Below are 23160 nucleotides of genomic sequence, written 5' to 3' on the forward strand. Positions count from 1 at the left end.
TACTCTGGATCTTTTATTGCCTCCCCCCCACCCTTGGGCCCCCTTATAGGACCTTGGAATCTTTCCTTCTGGACACTAGGGAGTCTGTTTGCCTTTCTCCCCCCCCCCCCCCCTTTTCTTAATGTTTACTTTGTCTTTATAAACAGTGTTAATCACAGGTCTTTCCCAGACAGAGTATTTATTGGGAAATAAGAAGGCAAGAAATCCCTTCAAAGAGAATAGAGAACTAGATCTAATATTCAAGCATTTTACCAGGTTGCTGTCTCTGAAGGGGGACCAAAAAAGACAGAATGATATCAATCTTATATAGAACATCCCAGAACAGATGAGAAATTTTATATTCAGAAACACAATGGGGGCAGCAGCTAGGTAGTACAGTGAATAGAGCACCAGCCCTGGAGTCAAGAGGACCTGAGTTCAAATCTGGCCTCAGACACTTCATAAATACCTAACTGTGTGACCTTGGGCAAGTCACCCAGCCCCATTGCCTTTAATAAATTTTTTTAAAAAAAGAAACACATCTAGGTGACACATCAATAACAGACTGAAGGGGGAAAAATAGAAATGTGTGAACAACCCTTCTCACCCCTCCATACCACCACTATTATTAGAACATAGATTTTGAGTTAAAAATAACTTCATAAATTATCTTATATAATACTCTCATTTTACAGATGAGAGGCCCAAAAGGGTGAGATGACTTACTCAACTTTATACAACTGAAACAGCTGAACAAGTAGCAGAACTAGGTACTCATTGCACTACCAATTGTGCTAGCAGAAATAACACATTGTACTTTCTCCTTTCTCTGAATTCCAATCTATCCTATTAATTTTGCAAATAATCATGTTGTAATTGAGCTAATGAGGCAGTTGGAGGGTACACTGGATAGAGTATTAGACCTGATTTTAGGAAGACTCATCTTCCTGATTTCAAATCTGGTCTCAGACACTTACTAGGCAAGTGATTTAACCCTGCTTGCCTCAATTTCCTCATCCAACAATCTGAAGAAGAATGGCAAACCATTCCAGTATCTTTGCCAGAAAAATCCCAAATGGTATCACAAAGAGTCACACAACTGAAGTGACTCAACAACAACAAAAATGGAACTAATAATTACTTGTGATGAATTGCTTCAAATATTTTTTAAAAACCTTTCTATCATTAATAAACTGCTGATTGAGATGGAACATTGGTTGGAAAGAGCTCCCGATCCAAACCCAGAAATCCCCCTACTCAAATCCTGCCTCTGATACTTCTTACCTTGGAATTTTACTCGTCATTTGACTTATTCAAGTTTCAGTTTCTTCTCACAGGAAATAAGGAAAGGGCCAAGGAGATTGAAGATAGAAGGAAAACTACAAAGAAAGACCAAAATATTCATAACAGACTAAGTAAAGTAGGTGTTGAGAAATTGGGGAATCAATCAATTAGCAAATTTGTATTAAGTACTTATTTCATCAGGTGCTGCTGATGAAAATAGAAAAGGAGTCAAAAACAGTCCCTGCCCTCAAGGAACCTACAATCAAATGAGGGGAGACAATATAAAAACAAAGAAATACAAAGAAAACTTTATTCAGGGTAAAGAGGAAATAATTATCAGAGGAAGGCACCTTCCTGTAGATTTTTAATTAAAGGGAGGACAGTACTTGGATTAGAAGACAGTCCTTGCTACAGATGAATATAAAAAATTCAGAGAAGTATAGTTAGACTTATATGAACTAATGTAGAGGGAAGTAAGCAGAAATAAGAAAACAATGTAAATGGTAAGAGGAACAAACTGAACATCATATAATCATCATGAGCAAAATTTGCCCCAGAGAAGAGCTAAGAAAATGTACATTCCTTTATTCTTAGGAGAGCTAGAAGACTATGATTGTGGAATATTGCAAATACAGATGTGGTTGATATGTTGGTTGGATTTGCCATTGTTATAAGAGATGATTTAATGGCTATGGGAATGGGGAGGAATATGCAGTTCAGGCTTACTCTTCTAATTCTAGCTCATACTGGCAGGAGGTCCTTAGAGAACAACTGCTTCTTGCCCCTTTCAAAACTGAGGGAAATTAATGTTGGATTATCCTTATTACCAATATTTCCATGTGAATCCATCCATTTCTCAAACCTTTGAAGATCAGGCAGCTTTTCTAAAGGGACTCAAAACCCAAGGCATCAGTTAACTATTTTGGGTGGGGCACCTTGCTTTTGTTTACCCTGTAAATAGAAGCCAGGTTGAGGTAAGGCCCATCCCAGGAGATGTCCCTGCTTCTCCACACCCCAACAATGAAGAAATAGGGAGAGGCTGAGAACTCTTAGCCTAATTCCTTATTAAAATGTTTACCAATCAGAGTTGCCAGAGGTCAAAATTATGTACAATCAAGCCAATCAGAAGACACACCTAGGTATAAAAGATACTCAAAGTTTGACTCAAGTGGAGACTGACCAATTAGAGTTCTATGTTACTAGGCTACAAGAAGCCTCAGTTTACCCTTTGTGAAATTCTAGACTCTACATAACTCTGGAGGTAGCCCTGAAGCATCTATGTCAAGAAAGCCTCATGGAGAGTTTTGGTCTATTGTGGTCCATAGGGTGATGAAGAGTTGGATTCAACTGAACAACAATTTACTATGATGATATAGTTGGTACAAAACATTTCCCAGTCTATGATACATTTGGTCACAAAATGCTCCCACGAATTCATAAAGTTCAGAGGAAAGTAGGTTTAAACTTGAAGCTCATGTGGCAACACTCCCAGAAGTCCTTATGAAAGAATCTTCAAGATGTTCTCATAAGGTAGGATTTCATTTTTTTCTGGAGGTTCCCTTGTGGAGTCTTGAATTTCTTTTCTCATTTCATTCAGTTTGTCTTTGGTTCCTAATGGAGACCCTGCTGTCACTACTCTCGGAATAATACCAGAATGCTGAAGAAAAAGTCTAAATCCTTTAGTCCTCCAAAAATTCACATGGCATTCCTCAGGCCAAAGGCTGGGGAGGAAACTGAGGCTGAGACCAAGGTTGAGTCCAGACCTAGAATTCTTGCCCTCAAGGAATTTCTTCTCACTGGCATGGCTTGAAGGCTTCCACCCCAAGTTAACTTATACTCAAGGTCTTTGGTTCCAAACTTACTTAATATTACATCTGTAAGCCAAAGGATGTTACCAAGTTTTCTCAAGCAATCTGATCATACTTCCTGTGCAGTTTCACTCCATTTTGTCTAGACATTTAAATTGACGTAGGAATTTTCTGTACTTAGTCTAAAGCCTATGACTGCTTCATTCAAAAAAATGTTCAGGTCTTGTTCATAACTGGTTCATACTTCAAACAACCATTCATTCACCTGAGATATATTCTCACCAGATAAAAATATCAGCATAACTCAATTCACAATCCTCACAAATATATTTTAAAATTATATGTGATATTAATATAATTTTTAAATTAAAAAAATGTCAGAGTTAATTTAGCAGGATGCTAGGTTGTCTACCTATGTTAAGTTCGATGATTTTTTTTCTCTATGATGACAGAATGCAGTCTTGAACTTCCTTTCTAAATATTCTTCATGACTTATGGAAGGCATCCAATATAGCTAATTTATTTTAATTTGTTCAATATATTTAATTCAAAATTCCTTATTGAGATTGTTAGCAATGGATTTGAAAATTTTACTTCATTATAGACTGAGATATTTGTGAAATTTAGGGATAATATTGGGGAATAGTATCTTGCCTTTGTCATTCCTTAAAATCAATTTTATATGAATTTAAAAAATAAATCAAACAGTTGAAATGTTCCATCTACCAGTTCAAACAAAATTTTACAATAGCCTCAATTATTGCTCCAGGACTGTCACTAGAGGGAAATGTTTACATTCATAAACATGAATGTTGTTATTGAATGTTGCCATTGTTCATACTGAAAGTCACTGTAATTTCAAACTGGGGCATAGTTGAAACCCATGTTTACTTAAAAAATGGAAGAACTAGTCCTTTTAAAGCCATTACCCTCTAAAAACAACATTAGTTATTTATAAATACCCTTTCAATCAGAAGTAGGACTTCACTGTGTTCTTTTTAACTTTAGGGTTTTTCAAAAACCTGAATTTCTTTCCTCTTAGTGATTTACAACTTTTTGGTGGTTGTAATACTTCCTGTCAGTTACTTTCTCAGTTCCCTTTTGCTTCTTTCCTACTGCTGTGGTATATTTACTTCTTGAATAGAATTAAATTAAGTTTTGCATTGTGACTTTTTGAAAATTTCATAATAATTCTTGAGATAACTGAAAGCAACTCTGGAATATTTCAAAACTAAAACTGGGAATGATTGATTCAAATTTAAAAATTTCTTGGTCAGTAGAGGACAAAAGAGAACACTTGTGAAAAATAGCTGACTACTCTTTTTAAAGATTTATATAAATAGCTCTCAACACAGAAAAGAAACTTCCTTTATGTCATTCAATATTTATATTGTAAATCTGTGTCGGAGTATGCCTCTTGACTTATGAGTATTATTTTGAGAGTGCTTCACACAAAATCTCTCTGACTTATTACCCCACTCAGGGAGATGTTGGCAATTTCAGGTCCTAGGTTATTTTCCTCTTCACCAAAGAGTCCTTAGTTTACCTACAGACAGGGTAACAAAGACATTAAAGATAATTAAGGGTTTATTTATTTAACAAAATGTAGAAAGTATTCAAGCCCCAATCCATCAATAGCTAAGAAAAACTCTCCTCACCTTCCCCCAGGAATAAAGTCCTTCTGATTTATAACACCAGCTGTAATTGTTATAAGTCATTAGTATTAACCATCCTCTCTGCCCTGCATTGAAGGTCAGTCTGACAAATTTGGTCATACTTTGGGATAGTTTTCTTCTGTTCTCTCTGAAGCTCATATGGATACAACAACTTTTTGGTGTACACCTCTTTCAAGATTCACTTGTCTTGGGGTGGCTAGGTGGTGCAGTGGATAGAGAACTGGCTCTGGAGGCGGGAGTACCTGAGTTAGAATCTGGCCTCAGACACTTAATAATTACCTAGCTGTGTGGCCTTGGGCAAGTTACTTAATTCCATTGCCTAGCAAAAAGCTAAAAAAAAAAAAAAAAAGATTCACTTGTCTTAATTCTCTTTATCTAAGTCTTGGTAAGTTCTACTCTTGTCTCCAGGTCCACCTGATGTGTCATTGCCTGTATCTATGAAAAGACATGGAGTTGGGGATGCCGCAAGAAAGCCAATTTCTCTTGACCATCAAGTGTAGGAAGAAGAGTGTGTATTTTAAAGTTGGGAAGATAGATATGGAATTGTTTAGGGTTTTTTGTTTTTGTTTTTTGCTATAAAAACATACTCAGTAATTTGTCCTCATCTAGGTCAGCATTAGATATTGATGGGTGATACAAAGGACCATAAAAGAGGAAATGGACAATTTTGGTTATATAAAATTAAAAAGGCTTTACCTAAATAAAACTTGGGGGAAAAAATCTTTGCAAAAAGTTTTTTTGATAAAGTATAATTTCCAAGATTAAAAAGAAATGATTCAAATTTATAAAGAATAAGTGTCATTCCCCAATTGACAAATGGTTAAAAGACATGAATGGGTAGTTTCTGAAGGAAGTATTTCAAGATATCAACAATCATATGGGAAAAAGGTGCTCTAAATCATTATTATATTATTATTATCATCATCATTATTATTATTATTGTTGGAGAATTGCAAATTCAAGCAACTTTGAGGTTCTATTTATACCTAACAGACTGACAAGATTGACAAAAGAGGCCAAGGACAAATTTTGGAAGGACTATGGTTAAAATAAGTACACTGGTTTATTGTTGGTGGGGTTGTGAATTTGTCTAGCAATCATCATTTGGAATTATGCCCAGAAAGTTAACAAATTGTAGGCAAATAAAGAGGAAAAGGATTTATTTATATATGTATTATGTATATATACAAATATAGAGAAAGCATTCTGTGATAGCCAAAAATTTGAAACTAATAGACTAAAAATTGAAAACTAACAGACTGTCTCATTGGAGAATAATCAGATCAATTGTGGTGTATATAAATGTAATAGAATATAAAGAAATTATAAAATGAGCAATTTTAGAGGAAATATGGAAAAACTTTTGAATTAACAGAGGAAGTGAGAAACTAGGATAATAGTTTATATAAAAAACAACAATACTCTTTACAGAGGTAAAAATGAAAGGCTTTAAGATCAAAATAATAATAAACCTTGAGGTCAAAAAAATGAAGCCAAAATATCATTCACCTCACGCCAGAGATGTAGTAAACTTAAATGCAGAGTTATTCATTTTGGGGCATGGCTAATATAACAATTTGTTTTGCTAATGTAGCTATTCATTGAAATGTTTATTTTTTTGGCCTTGTTTGCTTAAAATTTCTTCAATGGGGGAAGGAAGAATTGGGAAGAACAGATTGATTTTTAAAAAAAAACACTTATTACTTGAAAAATAAAAATAATTTTTTTTAAAGAGAAAAGAAATGATAGCATCAAGAATAAAGGCAATGGGGCAGCTAGGTGGCGTAGTGGATAAAGCACCGGCCTTGGAGTCAGGAGTACCTGGGTTTAAATCCGGTCTCAGACACTTAATAATTACCTAGCTGTGTGGCTTTGAGCAAGCCACTTAACCCCATTTGCCTCGCAAAAACCTAAAAAAAAAAAAATAAAATAAAAATAAAGGCAATGTTGACCTGCAGAGGGCAGTGGATAGAAGGAGATCTGAGAGGCAAGACAAGCAGAGCATAGCACCAGCAATGAGATGACAACTAACACCTGAATGAAGGGTGAAGGAGGATTACAGTGGAGATTTGAGAAAGGACAACAATCAAGAAAAGTATTAATACTATTATCTGCTGATAGCAAGATCTTGATAGACCCCAGCTGGAGCTCTTCCTAAAGCAGTAAACTATTTTTTCTTTGTGGTTATAGTTTCTTTTTTTTCCTTTCATTTATTTTACTTTTCAATTAATAAGCATTTATTTGTTCTTCTACCCACTTTCAGTTTAAAGAAAACTCTAGTAATTTCCACAGTTTATGTCTAAAATGAATATTTCATTCTTGAATCCGTTATCTTTCTATCAGAAAGCTGAAAGTAGAGCTCTTCATCAGTCCTCTAGAATCATAATTAGTCTATTGCAATTCTTTCAGAATTGTTAGCCTCTATTATTTTTGTTGTATAAATTGTTCTGGTTTTCTCTGAATTCATTAAACTGAAAAACTAGATGTCATCTCCAATTCTTCTTTCCTTCATCCCTCCATTATCCAAAGGTTGTCAAACCCTGTTATTGGTACTTTTCTAACATATCTTGTATATATTTTTCTGATTGGACTAATGGTTACCTACATTTCATGTTGCATTAGAAGACTGACCATGAACTGCAAAGATCTGGCATTATTCCTTCTTTCTCCTCCTCTTCCTCTTATGATGGTTTTTTGGAAGATGCAGCTATAATTCCCCCCTCCCCCCCCCTTTACCACCTTCCATTTTCTTTTTACTGACCATGTCAAGAGGACTGCCAAATAAAAACTATCTAGATATTTAAATGGTAGAAAGTCATTTAGAAGATCCTTAGGACCTAGCTACCAAGGAGTGGTATGAAACAAAACTAGGGCTTCTCTGATGCAATTGTTCTCTCACCCACTCTCCATTCATATGAGGAGACAGATGTTCCTCCTCCCTCTCTAATCCTCTAATCCTTTCTCTAATTGGCTCCAGCTTCCCCTAAGCAACTTCCTCACCTCCTAAAAATTTAAAAAGTACAATCTGTGGGGCCAATCCAATTTGAATTTCTAAAGACTACATGAGTCACCATGTCCTTCACCATACAAACCACATAACTTTTCATGTCAAGAGAAAGTGATGAATACCCAAGCACTATTGTATCCCTGTTGAATATTCTTGCAATATTAAGGCCAGTAATCTTCCTTTTGTTAATTGTTTAGTGATCATATTCTATGATCTAACAATAATGGCCTTCTTGATGTTCTTAAACATGACATACCATTTTACTGATTCTGTACCTTTTTACTAACTGATCCTCATACCATGAATGCTCTCTCTCTCTCTCTCTCTCTCTCTCTGTTGTCTCTGTTTCCATGGCTTATTTAAGATTCACCTTATATCCTACCTTCTGCAAAAAGTCTTTCTAGATGACCCTTTCTGAGATTGCCTCCAACTTATATGTATTTTGTATGCAAGGTGCTTTCATATTATCTTTCCCATTGGACTATTTTTGCTTTTCTTTGTATCCTTAACCCTACAGTGCCTAACACATAATAAGTAAATATTTGGGGGTTTTTTGGTTTGTTTTAGCTTTTGCAAGGCAATGGGGTTAAGTGGCTTGCCCAAAGCCATACAGCTAAGTTATTAATTTTTTTCTTTAAATTTATTTTTATTAAAGATATTATTTGAGTTTTACAATTTCCCCCCAATCTTGCTTACCCCCCCCCCGCCCCGCCCCACAGAAAGCACTCTGTCAGTCCTTACTTTGTTTCCCTGTTGTACCTTGATCCAAATTGGGTGAGATGAGAGAGAAATCATCTCCTTAAAGAAGAGAAGAGAAGTCTAAGAGGTAACAAGATCAGACAATAAGATATCTTTTTTTTTTCTAAATTACAGGGAATAGTCCTTGCACTTTGTTCAAACTCCACATCTCCTTATCTGGATACAGATGGTACTCTCCTTTGCAGACAGCCCACAATTGTTCCCGATTGTTGCACTGATGGAATGAGCAAGTCCTTCAAGCTTGAACATCACTCCCATGTTGCTGTTAGGGTGTACAGTGTTTTTCTGGTTCTGCTCATCTCACTCAGCATCAGTTCATCCAAATCCCTCCAGGTTTCCCTGAAATCCCGTCCCTCCTGGTTTCTAATAGAACAATAGTGTTCCATGACATACATATACCACAGTTTGCTAAGCCATTCCCCAATTGAAGGACATTTACTGGATTTCCAATTCTTTGCCACCACAAACAGGGCTGCTATAAATATTTTTGTACAAGTAATGTTTTTAACCTTTTTCCTCATCTCTTCAGGGTATAGACCCAGTAGTGGTATTGCTGGGGTCAAAGGGTATGCATATTTTTGTTGCCCTTTGGGCATAGTTCCAAATAGCTCTCCGGAAGGGTTGGATGAGTTCACAGCTCCACCAACAGTGTAATAGTGTCCCAGATTTCCCACATCCCTTCCAACAATGATCATTATCCTTCCTGGTCATACTGGCCAATCTGAGAGGTGTGAGGTGGTACCTCAGGGAAGCTTTAATTTCCATTTCTCTAATAATTAATGATTTAGAGCATTTTTTCATACGGCTATGGATTACTTTGATCTCCTCATCTGTAAATTGCCTTTGCATATCCTTTGACCATTTGTCAATTGGGGAATGGCTTTTTGTTTTAAAAATATGACTCAGTTCTCTGTATATTTTAGAAATGAGTCCTTTGTCAGAATCATTAGCTGTAAAGATTGTTTCCCAATTTACTACATTTCTTTTGATCTTGGTTACAGTGGTTTTATCTGTGCAAAAGCTTTTTAATTTAATGTAATCGAAAATATCCAATTGGTTTTTGGTGATGTTCTCCAACTCTTCCTTAGTCATAAACTGTTCCCCTTTCCATAGATCTGACAGGTAGACTACTCCTTGATTTTCTAATTTGCTTATAGTATTGTTTTTTTATGTGTAAGTCCTGTAACCATTTTGATCTTATCTTGGTAAAGGGTGTGAGGTGTTGGTCTAATCTAAGTTTCTTCCATACTAACTTCCAATTATCCCAGCAGTTTTTATCAAAGAGGGAGTTTTTATCCCAATGGCTGGACTCTTTGGGTTTATCGAACAGCAGATTATTATAATCATCTCCTGCTTTTACACCTAGTCTATTCCACTGGTGCACCACTCTATTTCTTAGCCAATACCAAACAGTTTTGATGACTGATGCTTTATAATATAATTTTAGGTCAGGTAGGGCTAAGCCACCTTCTTTTGCACTTTTTTTCATTAAGCTCCTGGCAATTCTTGGCTTTTTATTTCTCTATATGAATTTACTTACAATTTTTTCTAACTCACTAAAGTAATTTTTTGGAATTTTGATTGGTAGGGCACTAAACAGGTAGTTTAGTTTTGGTAGAATTGTCATTTTTATTATATTAGCTCTACCTATCCATGAGCAGTTGATATTTGCCCAGTTATTTAAATCTGATCTCATTTGTGTGAGAAGTGTTTTATAATTGTTTTCAAAAAGATTCTGAGTCTCTCTTGGCAAATAGACTCCCCAATATTTTATATTGTCTGAGGTACTTTGAATGGGATTTTTCTTTCTAGCTCTTCCTGCTGTTTCTTGCTAGACATATATAGAAAAGTTGAGGATTTATGAGGGTTTATTTTATAACCTGCAACTTTGTTAAAATTGCTAAATGTTTCCAGTAGTTTTTTGGATGATTTCTTGGGATTCTCTAGGTAGACCTCTAGGTAGACCATCATGTCATCTGCAAAGAGTGAGAGTTTTGTCTCTTCCTTCCCAATTTTAATTCCTTCAATTTCTTTTTTCTTCTCTAATTGCTGATACTAACATTTCTAATACAATATTGAATAGTAGTGGTGATAATGGGCACCCTTGTTTCACCCCTGATCTTATTGGGAATACCTCTAGCCTCTCCCCATTGAGTATAATGCTTGTTGATGGTTTCAGATAGATACTGCTAATTATTTTAAGGAACAGTCCATTTATTCCTACTCTCTCTAGCGTTTTTTAATAGGAATGGATGCTGTATTTTATCAAAAGCTTTTTCAGCATCTATTGATATGATCATATGAGTTCTGATAGGTTTGTTGGTGATATAATTGAGTATACTGTCAGTTTTCCTAATATTGAACCAACCCTGCATTCCTGGAATAAATCCTACTTGATCATAATGTATTATCCTACTGATGACTTGTTGTAATCATTTTGCTAAGATTTTATTTAGGATTTTTGCATCTATATTCATCAGGGAAATAGGTCTATAATTTTCTTTCTCTGTTTTAACTCTTCCTGGTTTAGGTAACAGTACCATATTGGTTTCATAGAAAGAGTTAGGCAGAGTTCCATTTTTCCCTATTTTTCCAAAGAGTTTATATAGGATTGGAACCAATTGTTCCTTAAATGTTTGGTAGAATTCATTTGTGAATCCATCAGGCCCTGGAGATTTTTTTTTTTAGGGAGTTCAATAATGGCTTGTTGAATTTCTTTTTCTGAGATAGGGTTGTTCAGGTATTTAATCTCTTCTTCATTTAACCTGGGCAACTTATATTTTTGTAAATATTCATCCATTTCACTTAGATTATCAAATTTATTGGCATAGAGTTGGGCAAAATAATTTAGAATTATTACTTTAATTTCCTCCTCATTGGTGGTGAATTCACCTTTTTAATTTATCATACTAGCAATTTGGTTTTCTTCTTTCTTTTTTTAAATCAAATTGACCAGAGGTTTATCAATTTTATTGGTTTTTTCATAATGCCAACTTTTGGTTTTATTTATTAATTCAATAGTTTTTTGCTTTTGCTTTTATTAATTTCTCCTTTAATTTTTAGAATTTCTAATTTGGTATTTAATTGGGAATTTTTGATTTGTTCTTTCTCTACTTTTTTTAGTTGCATGTCTAGTTCATTGATTTCCTCTATCTCCAATTTATTCATGTAAGCTTTTAGAGCTATAATATATCCCCTGAGAGTTGCTTTGAATGAATCCCATAGGTTTTGGTATGTTGTTTCATTATTATCATTATCTAGGAGGTTAATTCTTTCTATAATTTGTTTTTTGGTCTACTCATTTTTTAAAATGAGGTTACTCAGTTTCCAATTTGTTCTGGATCTTTATCTCCTTGGTCCAGTATTGCATATGACTTTTATTGCATTGTGATCTGAGAAAGATGTATTCACTATTTCTGCCTTTCTGCAGTTGATCATTAGGTTTTTATGTCCTAGTACATGGTCAATTTTTGTATAAGTTTCATGTACTGCAGAGAAAAAGGTATATTCCTCTCTATTCCCCTTCAGTTTCCTCCATAAGTCTACCATATCTAATTTTTCTAACAATCTATTTACCTCCTTAACTTCTTTCTTCTTTATTTAATGATTCGATTTTTCTAGATCTGATAGCGGGAGTTTGACGTCTCCCACTAGTAGAGTTTTGCTGTCTATGTCTTCCTGTAGTTCTTTCAGCTTCTGCTCTAAGAATTTGGGTGCTGTCCCACTGGGTGCATATATATTCAATATTGAAATGACTTTATTGTCTATGGTACCTTTTAGGAGGATAAAGTTTCCTTCCTTATCTCTTTTAACGCTATCTATTTTTGCTGCTGCTTTGTCTGAGATAAGGATTGCTACCCCTGCTTTTTTTACTTCAGCTGAAGCAAAATATATTTTGCTCCAACCTTTTACTTTTACTCTATATGTATCTCTGCTTCAAATGAGTTTCTTGTAAGCAGCATATTGTAGGATTCTGGTTTTTAATCCACTCTGCTATTTGCTTATGTTTTAAGGGAGAGTTCATCCCATTCACATTCAAGGTTATGATTACTAATTCTTTATTGCCCTCCATGCTATCTTCCCTCTGTTTGTATTTTTCCCCTTTTCCCCCCTTTATCCATATTCCCAAGTATTTTGTTTCTGAATACCACCCCCTTCAGTATGTTTGCCCTCCTATATCACACCCTCCCCTTTCTTTCCCCTTTCCCTTTTTCCCCTTCCCTTCCTTTTGTTATTTCCCCCTTTTCCCCCACTACCCTTCCCTTTCTCCGTCCCCCCTTCCCTTTTCCTCTTTTAATACTTGAAAGGTTAGATGTTTTATAAGTTACTTGAAAGGTTAGATGTTTTATAAGTTAACTGAGTATGTGCAGGTTGACTTTAAGCCAAGTCTGATGAGAAGAAGAGTCAGGTGTTTCTCCTCTGCTCCCTTCTTCCCCTCTATTGCAATAGGGTTTTTTGGTACCTCTTAGTGTAATGAGATTTACCCCATTCACTCCCCTCCCTCCTCCAGTCTCTTTCCTGTCCCCCTTTTTAAAGAGGTAGTGTTTTTTTTAGATCATTCTAAGTCATAGAAAATTTTGAGTGTCTGTCCCTTCTAGTTCAGTATATTCTATTGAATAGAGTCAAAATTCCTGAGAGTTATTAGAGTCTTTCTCCCAAGTGGGGTTAAAGCCAATTACATCCCATTAGATAGCAGTCTCATGGATAGGTCATGAATATATATCATTTCTGACTAGGTGTATTCTCTGTGTTAGAGTTAAAATTCTCAAAATTTATGAGAATCTTTTTTTCCCCCATGCTGGGATATAGCCAGTTTCAACTTACTGGATTGCATTTTTTTCCCTTTTACCCCCGCCCCCTTTTTACAGCTGAGTTATTATTAAGTTTATGAGGTCAGATTTGAACTCAGGTACTCCTGACTCCAGGGCCAGTGGTCTATCCATTGGGCCACCTAACCACCCATGTAAATACTTGTTGACTTGACCTGACTTCGTCATTTCTTATGTTACAATTAGAATTATATTACATTCCTACACCATAATTTGTTTAGCCATTCCTCGACTGATGATTAATCTCCTTAGTTTCCTTCTACAAGAGGGCAGTAATCTAAACCATCGAAATTGTACAGAGTTCTTGGGGAGAGGTTTTTTATGGAAGGCAATTGTTCCTTTCTGTAGACTTCAATGCAAATCCTTTTTTTGCATTAATTTGATTTTTAAAATTAATTTTCAAATGGCTATTTTATTTTTTGATATATTTTTAATAAAATATAATACCTCCTTCCCCCCAAAAATCTTGTCATAAAAAAGGAGTTATCCCAATAAACTGGATTAGACTGCAACTGACAATACATGTTTTCATTGATTTGAAATAAAAACTACTCATGTTTTGAATCATATGAACTTGTTTGCTTGTAACTGATGTGGTAATTATCTTTGGGAAGTGTCTGATGCTCCACTTCATCAATCATATGGGCAGGGATAACGAAACAGAAAAGTTAGAGGTCCTAAGCTAACTCATGTGAGGAAAGGACCTTTATGTGAGGGTTACCTTTATAGTATTTATGGGCTATTTTATAAGGTATTTTCAAATGAGGCCACTTAAGTTTGTCTCAGTGGCAGGCAGGGATAGGCCCAGTTTTGTGTCTCAATAGCCCTAAATATTTGTGAAACACAGAGATGCTAAAACTTTTATTTTGCAGTTAAAAAACATCAAGAGTCCTTGCTGATATTTGTATTGAGAGCACCAAAATTAAAAACTACACCATTGTTAAAGACATTCTGTCATGCTATGTGATAATAACAGTCAGTTATTCAAAAAGCATTTTTTAAGTGCTTACTAAGAGCCAGGCATTGTGACTGCTCCCCCAATGATGAAGATGATGATGAAGTTGATGTTTGTTCTGCATTCTCAAAGAAGACCATGACGTCAGGGAGGTGATGCCATGTCAAGCAAGTGAATTGGATTTGAGTGAGAGGGTGCTGTGCTAAGTCACCAGTCTCACTTTCTCCTCTGGAGTTATCTGTGTTCAGTGACCAGATATGGCAATCAAGGTTAAGTGACTTGCCCAAGGTCTCATAGTTAGTGTGTATCAAGTGTCTGAAGTTGGATTTGAACTCAGGTCCTCCTGGCTCCAGGGCTAGTGCTTTATCCACTATACCACTGAGCTGCCAAAAAGAAATATAATCAAAAAGAAAAAGTTTCTGCCCTTAAGGCCCTTATCTTCTAATAAAGGAAGAAACATATCAAAGAGGGTGAGAAAGAGGCTGCCTGGAAGTCTAGATTGCAATCTGGTGAGAAATGAAGAGATCTTTGACTTGAGAGACCTCCTTAATGAAGGATCTGGGAGGAGCTTTTCAATGAGGGAATAATTAATAGGACTTCAGCAGAGGGTAATTCAGAATTGTGAGCTCCAGAGCTAAAGTGTTCTTTCCAGGATAACCAGAGTTCTGGGGCATAATAGAGAAATTCAGAGTTCAGTCTAATGGGAAATGAAGAGATGGTTGGTCTGGACTCTCCCCATGAAGGATGACACCCAAGGAGAAGTAAAATTTGCTAATTAAAGAAAAACATTCAACGGCTTTCTATTACCAATAGGATAAAGTAGTTGGATATTCAAAGTCCTCCATAATTTTTCTTTACAACTTTATCTCAGATGGTGGCCACATACAAACTCTCCACTCTATGTAGACTATCCTTCTACTGTCTATTAAACTTGGAGACATTTTTAGTGACTTTTAATCCCTTTTGCCAATTAAGTCTGGAGAATGGGTTCAATATCTTTTTTTAATGCTTTTTTTTGCAAAGTAATAGGGTTAAGTGATTTGCCCAATAGGCAATTATTAATATCTGAGGTCAAATTTGAACCCGGGTCTTTCTGACTTCAGAGCCAGTGCTCTAGTCACTGTGCTACCTAACTGCCCCAGGTTCAATATCTTTTTTTTAGGTTTTTTCAAGGCAAATGGGGTTAAGTGGCCTGCCCAAGGCCACACAGCTAGGTAATTATTAAGTGTCTGAGACCTGATTTGAACCCAGGTACTCCTGACTCCAGGGCCGGTGCTTTATCCACTGTGCCACCTAGCAGCCCCTTTCAATATCTTTTAAGGAAAAATTAGTCCAGCCTGCACTGGTGTAGGATGGCCTATCCTCTATAGAAAGGTATTGTGAGATATTGTTTCTACTACAATACTTAATAAGGTATTACCCAGTATTGTTATTTAATTTTTAATGTGTCTCTTGATTGACTAATTAGTTTATGAACTCCTGGAGAGTGGGATGGGGAATTATGGGATTATAAATTTCCATTTGGGAAAACTTTAAAGATTATCTAACCTAACATTCTCAATTTACAGATAAGGAAACTGAAACAAGAGAGGTTAAATGATTTTCCTGAGGGACTTGAAAACAGATTCTCTGGCACCAGATTTAGTAATCTCTCCACAATCATGGCCTATATCATAAGTTTCTTGGCATTGACTTTATAACATCTTTAATTATTTGTTGAATGGGGGCAGCTAGTGGATAGAGCACCGGCCCTGGAGTCAGGAGTACCTGAGTTCAAATCTGACCTCAGACACTTAAGAATTACCTAGCTGTGTGGCCTTGGGCAGGCCACTTAACCCCACTGCCTGGCAAAAAAAACTAAAAAAATTATTTGTTGAATGAATGAAGTATAGGGTTCAGAGTTCCAAGGAGTGAGCCAGCTAAAATGGGAGAGTCAGGCCACAACCCATGAAGGGTACACCATTAATTTGTCCTGGGTCTTTCCCACATATTGTTCCCTTAGCTTAGAATGCTATCTACCTCAAGTCTATCAAGTGTTTGTCTTTTTCTATTTCTGGACCAGATCTATGATTTCAACAGCATAGAGAAGTGATGTGATGACTCAAGTTTGTCCTGGGCAGTCATTTAATCTCTTTCTGCCTCATTTTCCTTATCCATAAGTGGAAACTATAATTACAGCTACCTAATAGAATTGTTCTAAGACAAAATAGAATACATTTGTGTATATTTATATGTGTTTGTATATATATATATATATATATATATATATATATATATATATATATATTTCTTATGGCACAGTATTATTTCATTAAGTCTGTAATGGAATAATATTGTATTGTAAGAAATATGTGTATAGATTATACATATATATTTATATATGTATAATTTGTTTAGCCATTTCTTAACTGATGGCTTATTCCCTTAGTTTCCTTCTGCAAGAGGGCAATAATCTTGGATATACTGTTTGTGTGTGTGTGCGTGTGTGTGTGTGTGTGTGTGTGTGTGTGTGTGTATAGATATATACATCTACACACAAAGATACTATTAATCATGTGCTTATATGGATGTATACACACATATAAATATATATTTTGCAAGTATAGATTATGCTTTGCAAACCCTGAAAGCATTACATAAATGTTGGATTATTATCAGCATCTGCTTTGCAACTTCTATATAATTTCAGAGTTGCTTAGAGCCCAGTTTCAGGGATTTGCCTAGGGTCTCACAGCCAGAGAAGGGTCCTGACACCTATCTCTATACTGGAAACCTACCATTTTGCATAGAGCTTTCCTTAGTCTTCGTTGTTGTTCAGTACTATCCAATTCTTCAAGACCTCGTTTAGGGTTTTGTTGGCAAAGATACTGGAATGGTTTGCCATTTCCTTCTCCAGATCATTTGACAATGAGAAAACTGAGGCAAATAGGAGAAACTGCCTTGCCCACTGGGATCACACCAACGGAGACCAGAGTTATCCTGACTTTAGCCCGACACTCTATCAACTTCGCCCTTCCTCAATCTAATGGATTTGAAACATCTGTTTTCCAAGCACTTTGTCCTAATATTCAGAAATGAATGGTGCTTAAGAAATTCTTAATAGCCTTCAGATCTCAAAGTATGTATACCCTATCTTGGCTTAAGTGAAGTCAAAGAGGCTACAGTGACATCTTCTGGCCACCAGGGGCCATGGATACATGTCAGAAGACCAGGTCATCTTCCCCTCTTCCCCTGGTCTTTGCCCCCTTTTAGTTAAGCTTTTTTCTTCCTACCAGGGAAAGGATGGTGCCTTAAAACAAAAATCGCTCTCTTTCTGATTGGTCAAAAGAGGTCCCGACCCAAGCCTCACTCGGTCCTTGTTTGGGTTTTGATTGCTCAACGTGAATGTAAATAGCAATTGTTTCGATTTTGGCCAGAAACTCTGAGGATCTTTCCCTCCAGGTGATTTTTTTTAAGTTAGGTAAAAGTGGTATGGGGGGGGGGGGTCTTTTCTTAACTAGTCAGTCACAGAATGGGCAAGACCTTAGCTTAAAAAGACCAAAGTTGGGGAGGCTAGGTGGCTAGGTGGCGCAGTGGATTGAGCACCGGAGTCAGGAGTACCTGAGTTCAAATCTACCTCAGACACTTAATAATTACCTAGCTGTATGGCCTTGGGCAAGTCACTAAACCACATTGCTTTGCAAAAACCTGAAAAAAATTTTTTTTTTAAAAAAGAGCAAGGTTTCCTACTGGCTGCATCAGGAGCCACAGAATCCAAATGGAGGCTGGTGACTTTTGCACAGCAGCCCCTCACTCAAATCTAATTCAATTGCAAAGTCAGTAAATCTCCTTCCTGATGTCACAGTCTTCTTCAAGAACGTAGACCTGGCAACACCACCTAGGTTGAAAGATAGTCCTGATGTTCCCCAGAGACTGGCCCAGTAATTATTAAATACGTACTATTTAGAAGATGGTGTGTTTGAAAAGTAAAAACAAACACATCCTTACTCTCTTGTCAACCTAGTGAGTTTCTCAATCTTTTCTCGCATTTAAAAAAAAAGTCCTGTGATTGAGGCACATTGGAAAGGCAAATATATATAATGAGCCAGATTTTTCCAGTGTATAAATTCTTTGGGAATAAGTTTGGCTTCATTGGAATCCACCTTATGTCCTAGGGCACCACTTAAAGCCTTTAAATGATACTCTAGTGGTCCGAAGGTATTACTGCACCTTCCAGAAAGTGCCTAATTTACTCCTCGGGATTACTTTAAATGCACTTTGAGAATCTGGCTCACAGAGCATTTCCACTCGCAGTGTGCTTTTCAGTCATTAATCACATCTTTGTTATTTGATATCCATGTGAATACTGCTAAGTAAAAGCAGTTCTTGCTCAGAGTACACTGAAATAAAGCACCGATTATCTGATTGAGTGATTCTCAGCCTTGGGACTGTGCCACCCCAGCGTGTCTCTAGTTATCCAAGGGGTCATAATAGAATTGTAAAAGCATCAAAAAGTCAATACAAAATCATTTTTTACTTAATTCTAATTTTAAAAAGTATGGTTGTATAGCAATTTGTGGAGGAGTTTGGGTGTACAATGGATTCAATGAAATATTGCAGCTCCAGAAATATTGCCAACCGCTTGTTTTTAATTTAAAAGGCACCCCACGATGGTTTGCCAATTGCAGGTGTATATTTTTGAGTACGTTGTCAGTTGTATAGTTTTGATTTTCAATAATTCAATTAAATAATTATTGAATTATGATCATATATATATACACATATGTTAATTACCTTTGCTCCGTAAAGCACAATAACTTGGAAAATCTTGGGATTATTCATTACAAACAGTAGTGGTTTGAGAAATTTTATCCCCGAGTGAGAAAATTCGAACAGGAAAGAGTAACATTTACGTTATTGTGGTTGAGAAATTTACATTTTGGAATTACAGATAAAAAAAAAGATCTGGCTATGAAACGTACACTTCCTTTCCATTAAGGGATCGACTGAAAACACCCCAAGAAAACGAGAAGGGTGTCGAGGATGAGGAAGAGTGAAATCTGCTGAACATCCATCCCGTAAAGATGAGTTTAGGGGAAAGGAGCAGGAAGGGAAAGGAAGGCAGAGGAGCCAGAGGAGAGCCGGGATGGAAAGGAGAGGAGAAAGGGAGTGAAGGAGAGAGGAAGAGAAGGAGGAGGGAGGAGGAAAAAAAGAGAAAGAGGCGGGAACTAGAGGGAGAAAGAAGGAAGGAGTGAGGAGCGACTTATTTGAATAGCGCCTCATTGTGCAGCCAGGCTCCTCCCAGCTGCCTCTGAGGAGCCCACTTGTGAATCGGCCGCCTGCGAGGGGAGAGAGCGTAACTCTACGCCGTGCCCAGATGACAGAGGGGAGAAGAAACACTGTGGCACTATTAAGCACGGCACATTAGACCTAATAAAAGCCGGGTTCGGGTCCCGGGGATGGAGGAGCTGGAGCGGCTGGTCACTCTGGGCTCTTCCTCCGCCTGTCTCCTCCTTTCCCCGGGGCTCTGCTGAGTTCATTCACTGGGATTGGTTTCAAATGACGCCATCGCTTTATTTTTAAACCAATGACCTCATCCTAGCTTGAAGTTTCCTGACCAGCGACTCTTTCTCTTTTCCCCCCAACCCTCCCCCTCCCCCTGCCTTTTCCCCCACTTCTGTGAATCGCTCTTTTTCAGGGGGGGGAGGGAGATTTAATTATCTTAGGGAAAAGCCCCATTTATTATTATAATTGTTCTTCATCTCCCCCCCCCCCCGCCCCTTCACTTTCTCTACAAGTCGCTTTTCCTCCCGAAGTTTTTCATCCTTTTCGACTTTAACAACAACAACAACTCCGGGCAGGTTGGGGGTGGGAGAAGAAGAGCTGCAAGTTGCCTCTCTTCCTCACCCTCCCCTCGGCCAGCCTCGAGAAGGAGAAGATAATAGAGAGGAGAGGAGAGGAGGAGGAGGAGGAGGAGGAGGAGGGGAGGAGGAGGAGGAGGAGGAGGAGGAGAGAAGCCGGGCCAGCAGCGGCGGCGGCGGCGGCTCCTCGGAAGGGGAAGAGCCCCCGGGAGACGGACGCGGGTGACAACTTTCGTTTCTTCCCCGGCGCAAAACAGGGGAGCGCGAAAGAGAGGTGGGGGCGAAGTAAGTGGGGTGCTGGCTTGGGAAGCGGGCGGCTGCGGGGCGAGCGTCGGCGCAGCCGGGCGCGGGCTCCCCCGAAGCGGGCGACCCGGGAGCGGCGGTGCGCCCGGCTCTGCGCGCGGGCCCAGCCTGCGCGGGGCGGCGCGGGGCGGCGCGGACACCTCGGGGCGGGCGGGCGGCCGGCGCGGCTCCGGCTCTCTCCGGTCTTCATTCACTTACTTTCCCCCGCCATCCCTGGCTTCTAAAGGGGAGGGGGATGAACCTCGGGGCCGGGACGGATCCGTAGGCCTCGCCGGGGGGTCGGCAGCTCCCGGAGCCGGGGGGGGCCGCCGCCCCTCGCCCGCGGTCCCCTCGGAGGGGCGGCCCGGCCGGCGCGGCTCCTTCCCGGGCACGCCTGGTCGCCCCGCGCCCGGGGCGCCTGCCTGCCTGCCCGGAGAACGTGCTCTGGCTGCCGGCAGGATCGGGCTTCCTGTGAGCGCGCCTCCGGTCCACGGCCAGTCACGCGTGGGGGGGTCGGCCGGCTCGCGGAGGGTCCCGCGGGGGGCTCAGGTGGTCGAGCCCCCGACTCCCGGGCTCCCCGGCCCCCCGGCTCCGCGGTCCCCCGGTCTCCCGGCTCCCGCCGGAGTTTATGTAACAATAACAGTGACTCGCATGCTCCCACCTTTTGGAGATCGGCCCCCCCAATACCCCAACCCCTCCATCCAGGAGCCCCGATCGAGGGCCCACTGTGCGTCAGCCACCCGGCCCGGCTCTGGGGGGCGCCAGGACCACGAATAAGCCCAGCACCGCGTGGAGCTCGCTTTCCCGGGGGTGGGGTAGGCAGGAAAGAAAATGCAAAATATTTACAATGTAAACACACACCGTGGGGGGGGGGGGCGGGAGCGGGAGCGGCTGCGGGGATCCAGGTAGGCTGCCCGGGAGGGGGAGGGGGCGGCGGCTGCGGGCATCAGGTAAGGCGGGCTCTGGGAGGTGGCATGGACAGTTAAGCCGCCTTGCAGGAAGGTTGGGAGTCCGAGCGGAGGGGCAGTGGCTCGGAGGTGGGAGACTGCAAAGACCCAGACCGCCGCGAGCCAGGGACGAACCCACCAGGGAGGGAAGACTAGCCTGGGACCAGGTGGCTCGAAGAGCCACTGTCCGTGCTGAGCAGAGAGCTTTGTGTGACCGATGCAGAAGCAAAGGAGTTTGGTTTTAGGCAATTGGCTTGTACCTAATGGAAACCAGGAACGGCGGACAAGTAAAATCAAGGACTTTAAAAAAGGAAAAACATATTTTGTTGTTACAACATGAACGACTCATTTAAACTCTTTAGAAAAAATCCATAACCTGGTCCTCACAAAAGCTTGCGATTTAGGTGATGTATTATTTCATTAATTTTTTTTTTAATTGCCAGTGGCTAACATCCTTGTACTTTGAACTCATCAGAAGTGTCTCCTCAATTTATTTATTTATTTATTTGATTACTTATTTTTTACTTTTTGCAAGGCAGCTGGGGTTAAGTGACTTGCCCAAGGCCACACAGCTAGGTCATCATTAAGTGTCTGAGGACGGATTTGAACCCAGGTACTCCTGACTCCAGGGCAGGTGCTCTATCCACTTCGACACCTAGCCGCCCCTCCTCAATTTATTTTTAAAGAAATCTCACAGGAGTGGAAGAAAGAGGGGAGCAACCTGTTGTATAACATCGTTTGGAGAGAGCACTGGTGTGTTCTCTTGAGCCTAAGGGGTCCAGAACATGCAGGCTATAACCTTTGGAACCTGCTGCTTCTCCAGGACTCGCGCCCCTCTGTCACTTTGTCCTTCCGAACGAAGAAAACTCATTCAGAAAATGGTCAGACATTTTCTTAGTGATTTTTTTACTTACATTGTACTTGAGAGGACCTGCTGGGAGGAGAATGCTTTAATTATATGTTGAAATTGGTGTTTCAAGAAAATATAACCTTTTCTTGAAAGTATTTAACTGTCCCTCATCTCTGATCAAGAAAAGCAATCATTCTTTTTTCAAGTTCTAACTAAATTAACCATAGTAGCAAATTGATACAAATCAGATAGATATCTCTCTGTGTTTTTTTAAATCCCCCAAGAAATCTATGGATGTACAATTTAGGTAGTCATAATTAAGAAAGACAGTTAAATTTCTTTGAAAAGAGATTGTTAGCAGGGCATTGACTACACTCTTATTGTGTGATAAATTGTGAAAATTATCAAGGAGAACTGTTAATATGGAGTATTAGTATTTTAAAATTTTTATTACATTTAGGGGCGGCTAGGTGGCGCAGTGGATAGAGCACCGGCCTTGGACTCAGGAGTACCTGGGTTCAAATCCGGTCTCAGACACTTAATAATTACCTAGCTGTGTGGCCTTGGGCAAGCCACTTAACCCTGTTTGCCTTGCAAAAACCTAAAAAAAAAACCAAAAACCAAAAAATTTTATTACATTTAATTTTGAGTTGTGGCAGTTTGGGTTCACAGATAAGCCTAGCTTACTGAATTGACCAAAAGTTCATAAAACAAAAAATAATTTGAAACTGAAGTCCTTGTTTCTCTTAATAAAATAAATAAAATAAAAAGTGATTTCTGTACATTGACAAGCTTTACCCAAGTACTGGTAAATCTGGAGCTTAACTCACTAGTACAATATAGAAAATTCTTCAAACTGTAGGCAGTGCTACAGTAACTAAAAGTTGAATGGATGGTCCTTGGTCTTGAAAAATACATATTTTATTTGGGTATTTCTATTTGAA

The 23160-nt window shown here is 38.9% G+C and overlaps 1 protein-coding gene across 4 annotated transcripts in view; it reads left to right on the forward strand.

Annotated features, from left to right (window-relative positions):
• The first annotated feature begins 2557 nt into the window (after window positions 1–2557).
• DUSP16 (dual specificity phosphatase 16) overlaps window positions 2558–23160 on the forward strand; it is a 119189-nt gene continuing 98586 nt past the window's right edge. For 2 of the 4 annotated variants that reach the window (XM_074194566.1, XM_074194565.1), the window contains exon 1: window positions 20298–20422. The gene's annotated coding sequence lies outside the window, so the exon portion shown is untranslated. Of the gene's footprint in view, window positions 2794–20297; window positions 20423–23160 lie in introns of those variants that run through there. The other 2 variants (XM_074194568.1, XM_074194567.1) reach the window with 2 other exon arrangements.

Source organism: Macrotis lagotis, chromosome 7 (assembly GCF_037893015.1).
Source record: "Macrotis lagotis isolate mMagLag1 chromosome 7, bilby.v1.9.chrom.fasta, whole genome shotgun sequence".
Classification (NCBI taxonomy): domain Eukaryota; kingdom Metazoa; phylum Chordata; class Mammalia; order Peramelemorphia; family Peramelidae; genus Macrotis; species Macrotis lagotis.